We start from the raw sequence: 20,966 nt of genomic DNA, 5'->3' as shown, positions 1-20,966 counted from the left end.
AGCAGCTGTGTCACACTGGCAGCAGCACATTTCTAGAAAGAATTAGTAAATTGAATGGAAAGCCTGATATCTATATTATAGATTGTACAGTTTTCTGCAAGCTCTAAATTGGTACATGTGGTTATTTTACACATCATTTCCTCCTTTCATGACCATTAAAATCCACTGAACTAATTATTCCACAAATCCCTGGAAATCCACAGCTCGCCAGAATAAAAAATTATGTGAACTTATCTTTTGAAAGTTAAAAGGTAGTAATAAAACATGAAACCTAAATATCTTTCAAATTTTAGAGATTTTACAAAATATGGTTATTAAAATAAATTTGTGATGTTACTATACTCAAAATATATGCATCATAAAATAAGTGATTCACTTAAAAGTAATGTGATCGTTTTCCTTTTATCATGGGATCACAGAAGTACCCAAGACTTTAAAAATATTATGTTATGACATAACAGCTTATAGTTATTATTTTGCAGGACACCCCCAGGTTCTTGCATTTCTAATCAAACCTGTCATTTCTCACTAATTTTTGATACTTTCTGAGGGGAAATTTTTTCCTCTAGATTTTTTTAACTAAAATGCAACCTTAATTCTGAAGTTTTACAAGGCTTCTTTCAAAGATGCATTGGTATTGTGGAAGATGAATTGGTTTTTAGGCAAGTAAATTTTTTTCTGTGTTATACAAAATTATTAGGTACTAGAGATTTTCATTTCATTTTCAATATTTTGTNGTTACTATACTCAAAATATATGCATCATAAAATAAGTGATTCACTTAAAAGTAATGTGATCGTTTTCCTTTTATCATGGGATCACAGAAGTACCCAAGACTTTAAAAATATTATGTTATGACATTGTTACTATACTCAAAATATATGCATCATAAAATAAGTGATTCACTTAAAAGTAATGTGATCATTTTCCTTTTATCATGGGATCACAGAAGTACCCAAGACTTTAAAAATATTATGTTATGACAAAACAGCTTATAGTTATTATTTTGCAGGACACCCCCAGGTTCTTGCATTTCTAATCAAACCTGTCATTTCTCACTAATTTTTGATACTTTCTGAGGGGAAATTTTTTCCTCTAGATTTTTTTAACTAAAATGCAACCTTAATTCTGAAGTTTTACAAGGCTTCTTTCAAAGATGCATTGGTATTGTGGAAGATGAATTGGTTTTTAGGCAAGTAAATTTTTTTCTGTGTTATACAAAATTATTAGGTACTAGAGATTTTCATTTCATTTTCAATATTTTGTACTGAAGCACAACATTCTGTATAACAATTTTTTTAGGCAAGATATTATTGGAGGTATGTTAAATTAAATACATGAGCAAAAGAATGCTGTAAAATTCATGTTTTCCTTCAGTGTTGTGTGAAACTTCTTACATACCGATAGATAACATCTGGATGTACCAACCCTAATTAAGCAAATGCGGCAGGAAAAGAGCCCCTTATTGCTAACCCATCTGACATCTGCAAATTCTTGATTAAACTGTACATACCAATGAGAAGGTTTCAGAATTAGCAAAGCCTACCTCTCCCCTTCACTTCTACACCTAATGAAAGTCAACGAAATGAGAAATCTGAGTTTCAACACTTACTATAGACACTTAAAAGCCTTGCATTTCTTTTAGAAGTTAGTGTTAACATCATTTTCTAATTTTTAATGTACAAAAATAGACCACATTTTGTATGCTAGCTTTATATGTAACTATTAAATTCAGTATACAACTTCTTATTTGCATTTACATCACAGATTTTGATTTTTAATGAATCAGAAATAAAGCCAATTATTTTTCCCTTTAGTAATGTGTTACCTCTTCCTCAAGAAATGTATTCCAAAAAGAGCCCCACATGATTCTGTACCTGAGAAAAATTTTCTGAAAAAAGAAGTGTTTTATCCACAAATAAGACTTGGTAAACACTAAATTCTTCTCTCTTTCCTGAATAGTCACATTTCATACAAATACATTAAGGTCTCTGAGAATTTTTACAGTAAAGTCTCTTGGGTTTTTTGATCATAGAATCTTTTTCTTTTCTTTTTTCACTGAAATGTCTATTAGAAGAATAAACTCTAGTGTAAGCTATCCTAGAATATTTGGTGATCTTAATTTCATTTCATATTTGCAAAGAAGAATCTCATGTAGTAAAGCTAAATATCCTTTTGTGAGATAAGAAGGTCCTGTCCACTTGAAATGTTGACATGCCTCATATAATATTGGTAGTAATTATAAAATGCCCCCACCATTTGGCAGCTGGAAAAGTGGTATAAAAGGTATAAATCAAATCATATCATGTTTTTCAAACACTATATCTTTCCCATCTAAAAAAAAATTGAAAATGCACTTTATTCAAATGCAGTGCTAAGTTAGTGTCTTTCTAAATAACCATATAGCCAAGTGGAATACCAAATTTATCAGAACTACTTTAATGTTATCATTTCCATGGGTTTGGTGGGTTGGGAAACTGCAGAAGCCCTTCCAAAGTTACTTATTTCATTCTACAGATGATGGAATAATCTGTCTTTGTAACTATTAGCAGTTGCACTGACCTTCATCTCATGCCATCAAAGTTCTCCCTTTGATGAAGCATGCTACTAAAGAATAACATATAATTTTTCAAAAACTTTGTGTTGATCATTTTTTTCCCATGATAATTTTGCTGGATACAATACACAGATCCTAAGTGTACCATTCAATCAGTTTTGACAAATGAATATACCCACATAAGCTACACTCTTATTAAGATTTAGAAAAGTTCCTTTATCCTGTACCAAGGGTACCCAGGACCACTCCCCAGCTTTGGTGATCTGCAGGAATATGCCCAGGACTGGCCACAGTCATACTTAAACCAGTGATTTATTGCAGAGGAAAGGATGAAAAGCAAAATCATCAAAGGCAAAATGTGCATATGTTGATGTCTGAAGGAAGCCAGGTGCAAGCTTCTAAGAGTCTTATCCCACTGGAGTCACACAGGGTGAGCTTAATTCCCCCAGCAGCAAATGAAACTGAAAATATGTAGAAGAAAGAAAAGAATGAATAAAAATCAGAGCGGAAATAAATGAAATTGAGACTAAAAATACAAAAGAACCACCAGATGAAAATCTGGTTCTCTGAAAAGATAAGAAAAAAATCACCAAACCATTAGCCAGACCACTCAAGAAAAAAAGAAAAAAGAACCAAATAGATAAAATAAGAAATGAAAATGGAGACATTATAACAAATAGTACTGAAATTCAAAGGATCATCAGAAACTATCATGAACAATAAATATGACAATGACAATAAATATGAAAACCTAGTGGAAATGGATAAATTTTTGGACACATATGTCCTACCAATACCGAACTGAGAAGAAATACAATACTTAAAAAAAACAATAACAAGTGACAAGATGGAATCAGTAGTAAAAAGTCTTCCAACAAAGAAAATCCCAGGACCATAGAGCTTTACTGCTGAATTCTACTGAATATTCAAAGAAAAACAGATACCAATACTCCTTAAAAAATTTTTTCAAGAAATTGAAATTGATGGAATTCTTCCAAACTCATACTATGAGGCAAGCATTACCTTGACACAAAAACCAGGCTAGGACACAACAAAAAAAGAAAACTACAGGTCAATATTTCAGGTGAACATAGCAGAAATCCTCAATAAAATGCTAGGAAACCAACTTCAACAGCACATCAAAGAGATCATACACCATGATCAAGTGGGATCTATCCTAGGTATGCAAGGATAGTTAATCATACATGAATCAATGAACATAGTATATCACATCAACATAATGAGAGGAAAAAAACATGATCATCTCAATAGATGCAGAGAAAAGATCATACACCATGATCAAGTGGGATCTATCCTAGGTATGCAAGGATAGTTAATCATACATAAATCAATGAACATAGTATATCACATCAACATAATGAGAGGAAAAAAACATGATCATCTCAATAGATGCAGAGAAATTATTTGATAAAATTCTACATCCTTCGTGATAGTGACTCTCAACAAATCAGGTATAGAAGGAAATTATCTTAATACAGTAAAGGCTATATATGACAAACCCACAGCTAACATCATACTGAACAAGGAAAAACTGAAAGCTTTCCCTCTTAGAGTGGGAACAAGACAAAGATACCCACTCTCAACACTTTTATTCAACAAAGCACTGGAACTGCAAGCCAGAGCAATCAGGCAAGAGATATAAGTAAAGGGCATCCAAATTAGAAAAGAAGAAGTCAAGTTGACCCTGCTTGCAGATGACATGCTTTTTTACGTATAGAAAAACCTGAAAACTCTACCAAAAAAGACCTAGTCTTGATAAACAAAGTCAATAAAATTACAGGATACAAAATCAACATACAAAAATGAATAGCATTTCTATACACCAGCAACAAACTAGCAGAAAAAGAAATCAAGAAAGCTATTCCATTTACAATAGCAACAAAAAAATAAAATACCAAGGGATGAATTTAACCCAGGGGATGAAAGATCTCTATGATGAAAACTATAAACACTGATTAAAGAACTTAAAAAAAAAAAACACCAAAAAAATGGAAAGACACCCTATGTTTATGTAATGGAAGAATCAATATCTTCAAAATGACCATCCAGGAAAAAATCCTAATTAGCCTGGATTGAGTGGTGGCCCACTTCTGAGCAAGACCTGGGACAAGAAGGCAGGTTTGCCTCGTATTCAGAGTCAGAGGAGAGGTTATCAGGGAGGAGTGGTTTCCAGAAAGACCAGGATCCAGCCCTAGAAGAGAGGACACTGGGGGAGACAACCATCCCAAAGTGACAATATCATGTTTAATTTTTCAAGATGTCTCTAAATTGTTAAGTCGATCTAGCAATGTTATCACTTTCCTTGGGACCTGGTACAATACAAAAATAAACAGGAAAAAGATTTTGCTTTCAACATACTCTATAGTTAGCATGGCAGTTACAGCCAATCATGTGAATATTTAGTACATCCTATAAAGTGGACAAAAGTCATTCCACTGAAAATAATTACATCTTCCACCTTCGAATCAAAGGGTTTTTTTGTTTGTTTGTTTGTTTTTTTTTTTCCCCAATCTCATTTTCATTTTTATCTTCTTGTTAAGCAAAATTATCTGACAACTATTAAATCAGAAAGCTAAATGCTGGGGTTCAAAACTAGCCGCACAATCACATTCCCTCTTCAGGCAGGTGAGAGACTGATTAGAGGGTATTCGTAAGTCAAAACAGAAAGTAGACTTTATAAATCATTTATTAGCTATCTTTTTTAAAAAAAATTCTGGCCCTATAGTAACATTTATTCTAATTGAGAAACCAGGTAGAAGATGTGTGTAATAGACAATCTGAAGTTTTTTCCTCTGAACAAATTTTGCCTTGATCATTTAATATGAAATTTTCTTGCCGTGTAATACCTGTACCCCTGGAGGACAGTTTCCCATTATTGGCTTGCTGCTGATTTTTAGAACAGTTACAGAGCTTTAGCCTGACTCTCACACTTTGAGTATTCCCCGTGCCCACAGAATACTTCATATGTCTGAATGAATTTTAATAATCTTATTCAGTACCATACTACGACTCAGTGTATTGTGCAAAAGAAAAAAGAATTGTTGGTGTAGATTCATACATAAAAAATTTAAAAGAATTTTGTAATTTTACTGCACTTTTAATTCTATTTATGTATATTTTATAAAGTCCATCAAAGTTAGTAAAGCTGTGCATACATGTTGAGTATAAACAATTTTAAAACATGTATATGGCAGAAACCACTCCAAATGATTTCTAAATATGAGTGTTCATCAAAGAGGAACCAGTGCTTTAAAGAACCTCATTAATTACCCCTGTGGTTATCTCAGGTCTCTTCTGGATATTCAAGCCTCCAAGTCCTCCATTATCTTGAGAAGTCTGAGGTTCGCAATATTTCACACATTCTGCAATCTAACCTAGACATTTCCTCTTCTTTTCCACCTAAAGAGTTGCTATGGGGAATTCTTAATCTGGGATCATTAAATTTTCCCCAGTATTAGTCCATTTCTGTTGCTTGTAAGAGAATACCTGAAACTGGGTAATTTGCAAAGAAAAGAGATTTATTTGACTCACAGTTCTGGGACAACTGCATCTAGTATGGGGCTCAGGCTGCTTTTACTAGTGGCAGAAAGTGGCAGGCAGCAAGAGGGTGCCAGATCACTTGGTGAGAGGAGTCAAGAGAGAGGGGGGATGGTGCCAGGCTCCTTTAAAAGAGCAGCTCTCTAGGGAACTAGTAGAATGAGAACTCACTCACTACCCTTCCCTTCCCCTCCCCCAGGGTATTATTCCATTCATGAGGGATCCGCCCTCTATGACTCAAACAGCTCTCAACACTGCCACGTTGGGGTTCAGATGTCAACACACACTTTGTGGGAACACATACCCAAACTCTTTCACCCCTACTGTTGAGTTCTCTTCTTGTCCCTTTCTCCTTGCCTGCACCCAACGATCCCTCTTGCTGAGAGATGGACTGCACTTCCATGACAGCTCTTGCAGGTGGAGGCTGTTTTTTTTTCTTTTTTGAGCCTCCACGATCCCATTACCATTGCCAAACCATTTTCACGTCTACCTCCAATAAAAACTTGTTGTTCTTTTAAAGTTCATGCCATCTAGCTATAATCTTCTAAATGTTGTTATAAACCACTGTCAAAATGTCTACAAACTCTTCACCACATTCATTGAGAAACTTAGTTCTTAGATCACCGTCTTCCTGTCCACCTCATTCCAGTAGTCATTCTCAGAGATTTCAAAACCAGCAGCTCTGCCACCTCAGTTCCTACAACCTTTTCCTTTATCCTATTTCAGTCACCCAGTAAAACTACACGACCACCAAAAATCTCAACTCAGATACTCCACTATTTGATTACTCTATTTTAACCTTCTGTGTTACTGAAACTGGAGCCTGTGCTCTCCTTGACTTTACAATGTTTTTATCACCCTTTCCAAGCATTCGCTTGCCTGTTTACTAGGTTAGAGTTCATGGATTATCCTCAAAGCCACTGCCATGAATATCAATGTCTTTTGGTATTTGTTTGACTCTTCCTTGTCCTACTCAACTGATAAAGCACCAACCCTAGTTGCAAAGCTGTATCTGCTTTTTTTTTTTTTTAAGCTGACCCTACCAGCTAAAGATTGCTGTAAATTCTCACACTGCCATACGATACCTGACCACAGACTTTAATTGGAGCTTCAACATTAGCCAAAATAACTTACTACGTGTCCCTTTCAAGTCTACCTTCTCCCTTTCTAAAGCAAAACAAAACCAATTATTTAATACCCTTTTCTACATCCTTACAGTTCCAAACTCTCCCCACCGTAGACTCTCGGTTGATGACTTCACTTCATACTGTATTGGTAAAATAGGGGTCATCAAATGAAAACTCCATCAACTAGGTAAACCTCTCGGTACCTGTCCCTATCTTTTCTGGCCTCTCTCCCATAAAGTGGGATAATTTTCTTTGATTTCTCTAAAGAATCTCTTCCAATGGTGAACTACATTCTCTCCTCTCTTATCTTCCCAAGAATTTCATTCTTCTAAATGTTTTTGGTCATCCTGATTCTTCTGACTAGTACACATTTTCCTCCCTCTTTGTTAGAAGAAAATAAGCATGTTCATCCTTGAACATTGATCAAAGGAGACATCTCCTCCATGAAGCACCTCCTCTGATCTCCCTTGTTGAAATTAAAAATATACCCCTCCTTTGCGCCTCTGTGTTTTGTATTTTTCCATTAGTTGTCATTTTGCTTTTTAATGTGGCATCTTGTCCCTACCTCTGCCACATATACGGTGAATTCTAATTTTCTTAAAGGTAGTAAAAGGTGTTTTTTAAAATTCTTTATATTTCTCATAACTTTAAGCACTAAAGCATTACAAATAAGTTAAAACAAATATATCAATATTCTATTCATATTTTATATCATTACATATATATTAAAGTGACTTTCACCCCTATTAACATAGTTTCAGTCAAATGATTCCATCATATGAAGAATATCACTAAGGACAATGAATTTTCCTAACTATATTTTAATATAAAAATTTTCTCTTTTCTGGTGTTTATTTCACAATATTTATATTCATAATGCAGATATCCATGTCCTAATCATAAGATATCTATTGAAGCTTTTAAATGTATATTTAGTGTTGCAATTTTTTTATTCTATTATTCCTTCACATATGCAAATTTAGTACATGAAAATTCCTCTAGTTTAAGATAAAATAAGGCTAAGTTGCCTTTTTAGACTTAAAAATAACACGATCCAATAACATAATTTTCATGTACTAATTCATCCTTGAAATCTCCACCTATGTTGGCAAATCATTTTTGTTGATTTGAAAAGCACAACTAAAATGTGGCCAGGACCTTGACAGCATGTCCTTGTACCAGTGATCTTGCTTAAAGTCGAAAAATTAGGTCCAAGAAGAATATAAGTATATTTAGTAATATAAACAGAAAAGCTTAGCCAAAATTTATGAGGAAAAAGCATGCGTGCCAAGAATCCCTTTTCTTTCATCATATTTACCATTAAAAACTTCATATTTGGCTTAGGTTTACTTCTGAGTTATTTTAAATACTAATTATGTATTTATTAAAATCAAGTTTAAGTGGTTAAAATGGGATATTAATAATTTCTCTAAAATATGCATTTACCATATACTATGATAAACATATTTATTATCAAATATGTATTTCTTTAATAAATTTTAAGACCACAAAGAAATTGAATTGTGTATTAGTTGTAACGAAACATTTCTTTGTATAGTTACTTACACATAGATTAATAAATATTCTTTGAATTATATTTTAAAGCATGAGACATAGAAATGTATTTTATACCATGCATATAAACAAAAGCATCCATCATTATGAAGTTTGGTATATTCAACTTGATAACCATTTTAGCAATTTCTTTACTGAAAATAGAGACTTTCTGTTTATAAAATTCATCAGCGATATGAAGTGGAAATGGGCAGCAAAGCTGGTCAATGACAGTCAGGATCCAAAAACATTCTGATGCTTTCAAATAAGAGGTCAAATCTAACGAAGAGAGGTTTTTAAGGTTTAATGAAAGGCCTTTCTTAAGTCAAGTTTTCTACTATTTAAATTTCTCACTTATGAGACATAAATAATTTGCTGACAGTTTATAAATTGTAAACCATAATTATGTTAACATAAATCATACTGAGTCTTTTAAAATATAATTAAGTTAACAAAAATACCTTGAGAAAATATTCAATGAGCATATAGGCTTCATTAACAGAAGTAAATTCTTGAGAACAATATTCTCTAGAATGCTATGTACAAGATGATCCACCTTGGAATAGAAAGAAAAGTGTGTATATTACTATGTATTTAATCTTATTTTTGTAAATTAAAAAAAAATTAAGTTTTACTATTATGAAAGAACTCATTGGTAATCAGTCAAGTATATAATTAATTAAAAGATATAGAATTATTATAATAGACAAATAACTTTTCATAGTAAACTTATGATATTTCACAATGCCACATTTTTATAACACCGATTTCCCATTTCCTAGTTTATAATTGGAAAGAATTTTTATATTATTTCTTCTATATGTTGATTTAATCTGTATATGATTATTAAATCAGACTTCCACACTGAGGTCAGAGTCTACCATCAGAGATTTGAATTGAAATTTAATAAATTCTTACAGATGAAATACATTTTGTTGAAATGTATTTTACTTTAAGTTAAACTTATTCCTTAATACATTAAATACTTCCACTGAGAAAAACTTTTTAAAGCATATAAGTATGCTTGATTCAAACAGCACTAAAACTTTGGATGACATAGAGATACTTATACTGCCATAATCAACATAAATAATATTGTTTCACAAATAATAAAGTAATAGTCATCATTAATGTACCAAGAGAGAAATAAAAGTGTAAACTGATGTCAAAATCATGGCTGACAGACTTAGTTCTTCTACTTAAATCAAAGAAATCTGTAAAGAACATTGTACCCAACTTTATACCAATAATGAAAATAGATGAAGAATTTGCAAAATATTAACTTTATTGAATTCCTAAGAGAGTGAGTTTTGCACTTTTGGTGATTAATAAACTATAATCAATTGGGGCTTGTTCTAGGAATATAAGCTTGGTTTAAATTTTACATATCAATGTAAGTAACCGTATCAACAGAATGAAGAAAAAAACAATATGGCCCTCTCAATAGATTCCAGAAAAAGGCTTTGACAAAATTAAGCATCCATTCATAAAAAAAAGTCTCAGAAATCTAATAACAGACAGAAACTTATTTAACCTGATAAAGGACATCTACAAAAAAATCACACTTACCATTGAAAGAATGAATGCTTTTGTGCTTAGATCAGGAACAAGACAAGAATTTTGTCACCATGCTTATAAAATGTTAATTGTATGGGAGGTCTTAGCCAATGCAATAACACGAGAATACTACATAAAAGATGTTCAGATTGAAAAGAAAGATTAAAAACTCTCCATACATTATAACAGTCCACATTGAAAAATCGTAAAGAATCTATAAACGAGTCACTTGAAGTAACAAGTAGGAGGTCAATATACAAAAAGCAATTTTCATTCTGTATACTAGTGATAAAAAATTGTAGATTGATATCAAATACAAAAGTATTATTTATAATAGTATAAAAATCAATTCAAAATGGACTAAAGAATTAAATTCGCATCCTGAAACAATAAAATTCCTTAGGGAAAACATAGGGGAAACACTTCAGGAAGTAGGATTGGGCACAGACTTTATGAAATATGACCCCCAAAGCACAGGCAACCAAGACTTCAGGAAGTAGGATTGGGCACAGACTTTATGAAATATGACCCCCAAAGCACAGGCAACCAAGGGAAAAATAAACAAATAGGATTATATCAAACTAAAAAGCTTCTGCACAGCAAAAGAAACAATAAGCAGAGTGAAAAGACAACCAACACAGTGGGAGAAAATACTTGCAAAATATTCATCTGACAAAGGATTGATATGCAGAATATATAAGGAACTCAAACTGCTTAATAGCAAAAAAACAAGTAACCCAATTAAAAAATGGGCAAAGGAGCTAAATAGGCATTTCTCAAAGGAAGATATACAAATGGCCAACAGACACATGAAAAAATGCTCAACATCACTCAGCATTCGGGAAATGCAAATCAAAACCACTTTCAGATACCATCTCACTCCAGTTGGGCTGGCTAATATCCAAAAGACTGAAAATAATGAATGCTGGTGAGGATGAGGAGAGAAAGGAACCCTCCTACACTGTTGGTGGAACTGCAAAATGGTGCAACCTTTACGGAAAATGGTTTGGAGGTTCTTCAGACAATTGCAGATAGATCTACCATATGACCCAGTTATTCCACTGCTGGGAATATACCCAGAGGAATGGAAATCATCATGCCAAAGGGATACTTGTACTCCCATGTTTATTGCAGCACTATTTACAGTAGCCAAGAGTTGGAACCAGCCCAAATGCCCATCAACAGATGAGTGGATAAGGAAAATTTGGTACATGTACACAATGGAATACTACTTTGCTATTTAAAAAATGAAATACTGCCATTTGCAGCAACATGGATGGAATTAGAGAAAATTATATTAAGTGAAATAAGCCTGGTACAGACAGAGAAATACCGCATGTTTTCACTTATGTGTGGGAGCTAATGTAAATAAATAAGTAAATATACGAACAAATAAATGGGGGGAAAAAAGACACAACAATCACAATAATACTTTGAACTTGTTAAGATAAGTGAACAGATATGCCTCTGATGGGGGGATGGGGAGAGGGAAGGGGAAAAAGGAGTTGGTAAAGGGACAGAAAAATCAGCTATAATGTATAATGATAAATTAAAAAATAAAAAAATATATAATAGCATAAAAAATGAAACACTTAGGTATAAATCCAACAAAATATAAGCAAAAACTATATGCTGAAATCTCTAAAACACTATGGAAAAGACAGCAAATATCTAAATAGAGAGACACACTGTACTTATTAACTGGGAGACTAGATATTGTTAACCTTCAACTATTTTCACAAAATGATCTATATGTTTATTGCAATTTCTATCAAAATTCCAGAAGAATATACTTTTAGATGTTGACAAGCTGGTTCTTAAGTTTATTTTGAAAGAGAAATGAGCTAGAATAACCCAGACAATTTTGAAAAAAGGAGAACACTGTTATCCCTGATGTTAAAACTTACTAAAAATTTACAGTAGTAGAGCATGCTGATGAAGAAAACATACAAGTATCAATCAAAATAACAAAACAGAGTGTCCAAAAATAGACACACACATATATATTCAATTGATTTTTGACCAAGGCCAAAACCAATTCCATGGAGAAAGAGTAGTATTTTTCAACAAAAGTTGCTGACACAATTAAATATCCACATGACAAAAAAGTTAACATCAACATTTACTTCATATATTATACAAAAATGCAAACTATTTTTTAGACCTAAATGTAAAGCTAAATCTATAAAGCTTTTAAAATAATACCCATAAAAACACCTTTGACATCGATAGGCAAAGATTTCTTAAATCTGATACAAAAAAATACAATCACAATTGAAAAATTATAAATTAACTTTAAATGATACTGACACTACAAAGAGTTTTAACAGAGAAGCCACAGATTGGAGAAAATAATTAGCCAATTACATATGTGATGAAAGACTTGCATTAAGAATACATAAATAACTACTAAAATTCAATAATCAGAAAACAAGTTATCCAGAAAAAAATGGGTGAATGTATATTAAAACATGTTCAGCATCATTAGTCACTAAACCATAATGTAATACCAAAATTTATCTAGTACAATGGCTAGAAAAGGTGCAAGAGAATTTTTTGGTGTGATGGAAATTTCTAAAATTTTGATTATGGTGTGGTAACATGACTTTCAAAATTCTGTCAAACTCTGTCAAGACACAAAAATTAAGCAAAACAAGCTGGATTTTACTGTATCTGAATTGTGCCTTAATTCAAAAAAAGAGAAGAAAAAAGTCATGACTGACAAACAATTTGCATACAGAGATGAAAATGTCAAGCAAACATTATATTTGATTTTTTGCGGTATGTTCTCCACTTATATACCAGAAATTATAAATATTAAGCAGATTGAGTAAACACAGTAAGATTATCACATGAGTAAAAATTATTTTATTATGCTTATGAAAAGAGATGACAGATACATAGATACATACATAAGATATAACCATGGAGATGCCTATTCCCTTTCAACATTTTTTTTAAAATAGTGATTGTTAAGAAACTAATCACTGGCAAGTTATATTCATCTGAACTAGGCTAGGTAATACTCTAATAAAAGAAGTAATAACTCTAATTTAAAACAAAATAAAAATAACATAATTCAATGCTTTTTCTCTGAGACACCCAAGGAAATGAATGACTCCTCAATATTTTAGTAATAAAAATGTATTTGATTCAAATAAAATTCTCAGTCATGTAATGAAAAGTATATGTATATGCAACATTTCTTACAAGTTTCTCATGATCTGGCCTCTATTTACCATCCTCCCAATCTTTCCATGTGTGTTTCAGATTGTCTATGTTTTGTTTCTTCTTCTAAAGGAATCACATATTTTGTGCTTTACATGTGATCTTTACATTAGATGGAAGAGTACAGTGAGTCAAAGTAAGTTTCACCAAAATTGATAACTGGTCATGGAGCTAGGATATGGAACCCTGGCAGTCTGAATCTAGAGTCTTCCCTCTTAAAGACAACAGGACACCATTAAGGAAAACTCGCTGTGAATTTTATTGTATTTATATATATCAATCTATGAACGCTGTTTCATATCTGACCCTCTAGGGCTAGGGCTTAAAGCAAACAAGTATCAATGACACCCATTAAGGACGCTTTGGGGATGGTTAATGAGAATGCGTCTCAGTGAAGGTTAGTTTACCAGATGGTCAAGAAAGACACAGAAATCAGGAGACAACATCTCAAGAGCCTGGTCCCTGGGGAAGCCACCAGTCTTAGAGTCTGAATGGAAACACAAATGAGGCCAATTATATTGGTTAAGGAAATGTCGTGTGAAGCAAGTCAGTTTGGACCAGATGTCCTTGGGCTCTGCTACTTCTAATTAGAGAATGCATCACTAAAGGGCACATATACATGAACAGGAGAATCTTTTTTTATCTTACCTACTATTATAAAGTATTTTACATCAAACGAGTTAATGCAGTTATTCTTACCTCTAATCAATTAAGGAAAAACGCTCACTCACTTACCAAGATTATAAATTCCAGAAACAGAGCTCAAAGTCAGCTCTTTGAACTTCAAATAAAGTGGTCTTTCCCCTTTGCCAAATTACTTCTTGTTTAATAAATTCTGGAAACATAGACAGCTAATCTTGAATGTAGAATTAATTCCTGATGGAGATGTCTGTGCTGTCACATTTAATTAACTTTTTGTATAAGAAAAAAGGTTTGGTAAAATCTTAGTGGGCTGATACTTTTGGTTTTTAACTTAGCTGGTGCATTTTAGGGCTCAGATTGATTGCCTACAGCATGCAGTACCTTGGAGCCAAGAGTTAAAATTGAGATTGTGATGAAACCAAAACAGTTTAGATAATTCATTCCAAACTATGAAGTCTTTTTTTAAAAATCTGCCTTTATTTGTTATTTGCTAGGAAGCAATATAACCTCAGTAGTTTCTTTCTCAATAGACATATGCATGTATTTATAATTAATCAATTATGCCAAATTAAATATGCATCTATGTATAGTATAACATATACTGTCTTCTACCACAACCCAGCCCTGCTCACCAAACCCTCTCAAACCCCATTTTCAGCATCTTATTAGATGGAATGGAATGTAACTAGTTGATTACTTCAATAAACTGATTTTTTAGCTCCTCATCTCCCACACTCAAAACATCAGGATATTCTGTCTTCAAAATATATCAAACTGGTGCACGCTCATCCATGGCCCATGATCTCTCTACATGGCCGACTCAAACAGCCTCTTTGATTTTCCCTTTTCTCAACCCTTCACTCACTATAGTCCAATCTCTATAGAACCACTGAAGAGGACATTCTAAATTATAAATTATATCTCAAATATGCAGTCCTCCTGCTTGTAACTCTTGAATGGCTTTCCATTATATGCAACACTATATTTGCAATAAAATCCAAACACATACTCATGGCCAACAAAGTCCTACATCATCTTTCCCTGATAATCTCTCAGCTGTATTTTGTGTCATTCTTAACTTTTTTCAGTATAAATCAGTAGGGCACTCCCTTCTGCACTTCTGGGCCTTTACAGTGCTGCAAATTCTACAATATACCCTTTCTCCCAGTCTCCCCAGAGTTGATCTTTCTCATCCTCCAACACTTTGCTCAAATGTTTCCTTTACAGATACATTAGCCATAACCAACTTAAGAAAAAAACACTGTCCAAGCCTCCCCGCAAATCACTGCTAACCTGCATCACTTTACTGCTTTTATCACTATCTGAAATTATATTATTTAGTTTTGCATTTATTTACCATCTTAGCCCCTAGTTAGTAAGCTCCGAGATAGCAGCAACTCATTTGTCCTGCTCCTTTTTAAATGCCTTATGCCTTGAAAAATGCTTGGTTTCTCCAAGGGGCTTAAAGGGATGCCAGTAGTGGCCTGCCCCATCCCTTCTTCTGGCAAGAGTTCCCATCCCCCTGGTGGACTGAGTATTGGCTCATGGCAGCTGCCTTCACTAAAGAGTTCCCTCACTTTCACCTGGGAGGCTGTACACCCCCATCACATATGAAACTCTGTCAATGATGATTGATGAAAGGTACCAGAGTCGAACTCTTCCACCAGTGGAGGATGTTTAACTCTTCTCTCCAATTTGTGCTTCAGAGCTTGGAATAAGGCCAGTTCCCAACAGAGACCTCATTCAGTCATAATGGCTATTACCAATGAGACGGGAAATAACAAATGCTGGTGAAGATGTGGAGAAAGAGGAACTCTAATACATTGCTAGTTGGAATAGAAATTGGTACAGCCATTGCAGAAAACAGTATGAAGCTTCCTAAGGGAACTAAAAATAGATGTACCTTATGACCCAGCTATTCCACTACTGGGTATATACCCAAAGGAAATAAAATCAACATATCAAAAAGATTCCTGAACTTGCATGTTCATCACAACACTATTTGCAATAGCCATGAGATGGAAGCAACCTAAATGCCCATCAACAGAGGAATGGATTTAAAAAATAAAATTAAAAAACACCTTTGGTATGTATACATAATGGAACACTATTCTGATATAAAGAGAAATAATTTCCTATCATTTATAGCAACATGGATGGAACTGGAAATCATCATGTTAAGTGAAATAAGTCAGGCACAGAATGACAAATACTGCATGATCTCACTCATATGTGGAATCAAAAGAAAGAAAGAAGGAAGGGAGGGAGGAAGGAAGGAAGGAAGGAAGGAAGGAAGGAAGGAAGGAAGGAAGGAAGGAAGGAAGGAAGGAAGGAAGGAAGGAAGGAAGGAAGGAAGGAAGGAAGGAAGGAAGGAAGGAAGGAAGGAAGGAAGGAAGGAAGGAAGGAAGGAAGGAAGGAAGGAAGGAAGGAAGGAAGGAAGGAAGGAAGGAAGGAAGGAAGGAAGGAAGGAAGGAAGGAAGGAAGGAAGGAAGGAAGGAAAGGAAGGAAGGGGAGAGAGAGAGAGAGAGAGAGAGTTTCTCATAGAAGTAGATAGCAGAATAATGGCTATCAGAAGCCAGGAGGGGACAAGGTGGGAAGGAGAAGTGGTGGACTAATAGGCACAAAACTATTTTTTGCTCTCTACCCCATGTGAATTATCGTGCAGTATATATGTGTATTGAAACAACACCACAAAAATAAATATAATTATTTTTTTAAAGTCTTTAGAATGTAGTATTTTTTATATTGGCTTAACTGAACTTCCTTGAAAGTGTCAAAAGCAACAACTATTTTTAAAGAAAGAAGAAAAGGAAAGAAAAAGAAAGAAAGAAACAGCTTTCCTAGGCAAATATTCTAGAGAAACAACATAATCCTCCCACAAAAAAAGCTTGGAGATTGATATTAACCTATTAGCCTAAAATTCAGGCAGTGTAGTAAGCAAAAAAAAAAAATATATATATATATATATATGCCCCGACAAAATACTCACACACTAATTCCTGCAACTTGTGTATATATAATGTCATACGGCAAAGGGGGATTAGGGTCACAAATGCAGATGGAATTAAAGATACTATTTAGTTGATCATAAAATAAAGAGATTATCCTGTGTTATCTGGGTGGCCACAATGTAATCTCAAGGGTCTTTTGAAGTGAAAGAGGAGAAGAGGAGGTCAAAGTCAGAAAAAGGTCCTCTGCCTGTTGTTCTGCTGGCTTTGAAGATGCAGAGGTAGCCATGAGCCCTGGAATGCAGGTAGCCTCGTGAAGCTTGAAAACACAGAACAGATTCTCCCTTAGAGCCTCCAAAAGGAACAAATCCCAGCTCATACCTTCATTTTAACCCAGTGAGACCCCCTTTGGACTTCTGATCTCCAGAAACCTAAGATTATAAATTTCTGTGGTTTTAAACCACTAAATTTGCAGCAATTTGTTAACAGCAGCAATGCTAAACTAATACGTGCCATAAATAAACTGGTTTGCTATTGTTGAATTTAATGTTCATCAAAGCTATTGAAAGGACAACCATATTTTTCTAAAATACCAGGAAATATTTCTTGCTGAATGCATATTTAATATATGTAAACATTATTATTTTTTATTATCATCATTATACCTTAATAAAACATGATTTTCTGAAATGCAGAAAACTCATTTTTTACAAGATAATGCTTTAATTTCTATAAACTGTCCACAAATCATACCATAGCATAGGAGGAAAAATGATAATTAAATATTTTATGGTACATGAAGCAAACTTTAATTTGGGGTAAATAATGTAAACAAATAATGAAATCCACATTTGTAGCATGTGGTTCTGAAGACACTCCTTTAAGATGAATATTCAAAAATAGAAAAAAGTTCTACTCTTCATGTAAAATACAGAGAGGACCTTTAAATATGTGTTATTAGTGCTTTTAATTTTTGAGGCCTTTGGCATGCACAGAATGTCTAAGCAGCTATCTCTCAAAACATCCAGTCCTTTGCCATGAAAAAATTCAGTAAATAATGTGTAAAGTTAGTTCTACCCTTTCTGTTCTACGGGATTACTGTTCCGGATATTCTTTGTTCCCATCTTCTAGCCTTGAAAAAATATATACAAAAAATAATTTATCTGGATCTTCAAACTATCCCCCTTTCTCTACCACCAGTGACATTTTTGAAAAAGTCTGCTATGTTCATTAACCTCCTTTCATTCACCCTTCATCCACTGTAATCTGATTTTTATTCACCCTTACCTTTTGACAATCATCACCAGTGATTTAGGTTTCCTATGAGTAGATATTCATTTAACTTTTGACATGCCTATGCACCCCTTCAAGTGGACTTAGGGGAAGCCTTGTACAGATAGCCCATTCTGTGTCTATGGAGGTCTTGAGTGGCAGGAAGTGGAGTTAAGGCTCTCGTGTTCAGGAGGGTAGACAGGAGACTGTCGTGCTGTTGTGCTGGAACTGTAAACTACTGTGATAGACTATACATCAAGAGGCTCAAAGAACGTTTGTGCACAGGTTGCTAATCTTGGTATGTTTTCAGCAAGCAATCATACATAAGGGAATTAGATCTCTTATCTATTAAATGCTTAAAAAATTACTCTATTTTTTAATTTATGGAATTCTTATAGTAATTATTTTTATTTTGAATCTGAGCTTAATTAAATGTGCTTGAAACTCGGTTTGTGCTCAAAATTTTTATAGTAAGATGTATAAGTTTCGAAATTCTTAACAAAAATCAATAGCATATATTATTGTATGTTATTCCTTAAGACTAAATCACGTACTTAACGAACTTATGGAGATTATTAAATTTACTAAATAGCACTCAGAGTAAAAAAAGAGTGTTAACTCAAAAACAAAATTACTATAGTTTGATAAAATCCACCGATCTCTAGGTTTTATTAACTAATTGTATGTCCTCTAAATAAATGTGAATTCACAGAATATCCTAATGTATACTTGCCTGGTGTAAAAAGAAAAAAGTGAAATTTTGTCTTTATTCCTTATACAAATCTTTCAACAAATGTTTTCTTATGAAATAGCCATATACTAACTTTCATGAAATTTATGCTATAGAAAATTTAAACATACTCCCAATATCATAAGAAAAGCTAATGTTCAATGTGTCAAAATTATCGATGTTATGTAATGGATGATCTTCCAAAAGACTAAGGCATAACTGGTCATGCAATTTGTCATGTTCCTGCTGAAAATTAAAAGCCATGTCTTTGGCATGTTGTATCTTTCCCCAGTGACATTTCAAAACAAGCTGTGAAGTTGAAATTTTCAAGCAATCACTCTATATCTCTATGTGCTTTATTATTTTATAATGAGTTTATATTTTTCAGATAAGAGATTGTGTTTAATGTAAAATAATTATATTAATTTGTTTTCTATTACTTATAAATGAATACCTGAAACTAGGTTGTTTATAAGAAAAAAAAATATTTCTTACAGTCTAGGAGGCATCTGTTGGGGGCCTTTTTTTTGGGTGGGGACTCTCTACAGGATCCTATGGCAACAAGGACATCACATGGTGAGAATGGCAAGAGCAAAGTTTAACCTACTCACTTGTTCTCCTTATAAAGCCATCAGAATCATTCCCTGATAATGCATTAAACCATTATGCCATTAATGAATTAATCCATTCGTGAGTGTAGGGCCCTCACGATCCAATCACCTCCTAAAGTCTCCACCTTTTATACCATAATCATATTTCCAATCGTCTTAACACTGTAACAATGGGAATCGAGTTTCCAATACATGAACTTTCAGGGGGGCACATTCAACCAATATCAATGGTTAACACTATAAATAAAAATCATTACTGATGGGCCGAGCCCGTGGCGCACTCGGGAGAGTGCAGCACTGGGAGCGTAGCAGCGCTCCCGCCGCGGGTTCGGATCCTATATAGGGATGACCCACACTCACAGCGCTCACTGGCTGAGCGCAGTGCGGCTGGTCTCAAGAAAGGACAAAAAAAAAAAAAAATCATTACTGAGTACCAGCATTTTGTTACCAGGAAAAGTAAATTAGATTCCATTTTAGCATATAAAGATTTTAACTTTAATATAGACACTTGAAATTTGTAAATGAACCCACAGAATTAGCTGTGTTTCAAACATATTGAACTATTTTTCCTTCTTTACTGTGTTATGATTCCTTCTTTATAATATGAACTCATTATAAAATAATCTTATTAAATTATGATAAGCTGGAACAAGATTCCATTTTCTACAGTTGCAATGATTAAAAAAAATTTGTAGAAGTAGCTGAGTGAAAATATGAAACATCTAAATAAAAATAATTAAATAATAATGAGGCTGTAAATATTATTTTCCTAGTTCACATTTGAGTTTTCTGATTACTTTTGCAAGTAGCAGCTACTTGATTAGACATCATTTAAGCTGGTAATGTTATTTATAAAAATTTGTATAACTTTCATTTACAGAAAGTATTTCAGGAAAGATATGGTAAAGCAAGAGAAATATTTAAACCATACCAAAAAAAAATGAGATTTCAACCATAAATTGGAAAGTATAAAAATTTATAGTCTAAAGACTCCTAAAGAAAATGAGACAGTGTTTTCGTTCTGCCAGTTACTGAACTTTGCAATTGTATTCCTGCTGAGCAGAAGGTAAATTGGCCCAAATTTTATAGGCTCTCCAATTCTATGTAGAGAGAATGTGTTGGAAAAAATAGAGTTGGGAAATTATTGCTCAATTGCTTGGGAAACATGGCTTCAATTGGTAT

This window comes from Galeopterus variegatus, unplaced genomic scaffold, assembly GCF_000696425.1.
Source record: "Galeopterus variegatus unplaced genomic scaffold, G_variegatus-3.0.2 Scaffold2255, whole genome shotgun sequence".
NCBI lineage: Eukaryota > Metazoa > Chordata > Mammalia > Dermoptera > Cynocephalidae > Galeopterus > Galeopterus variegatus.
Note: the sequence above shows the minus strand (reverse complement) of the source record.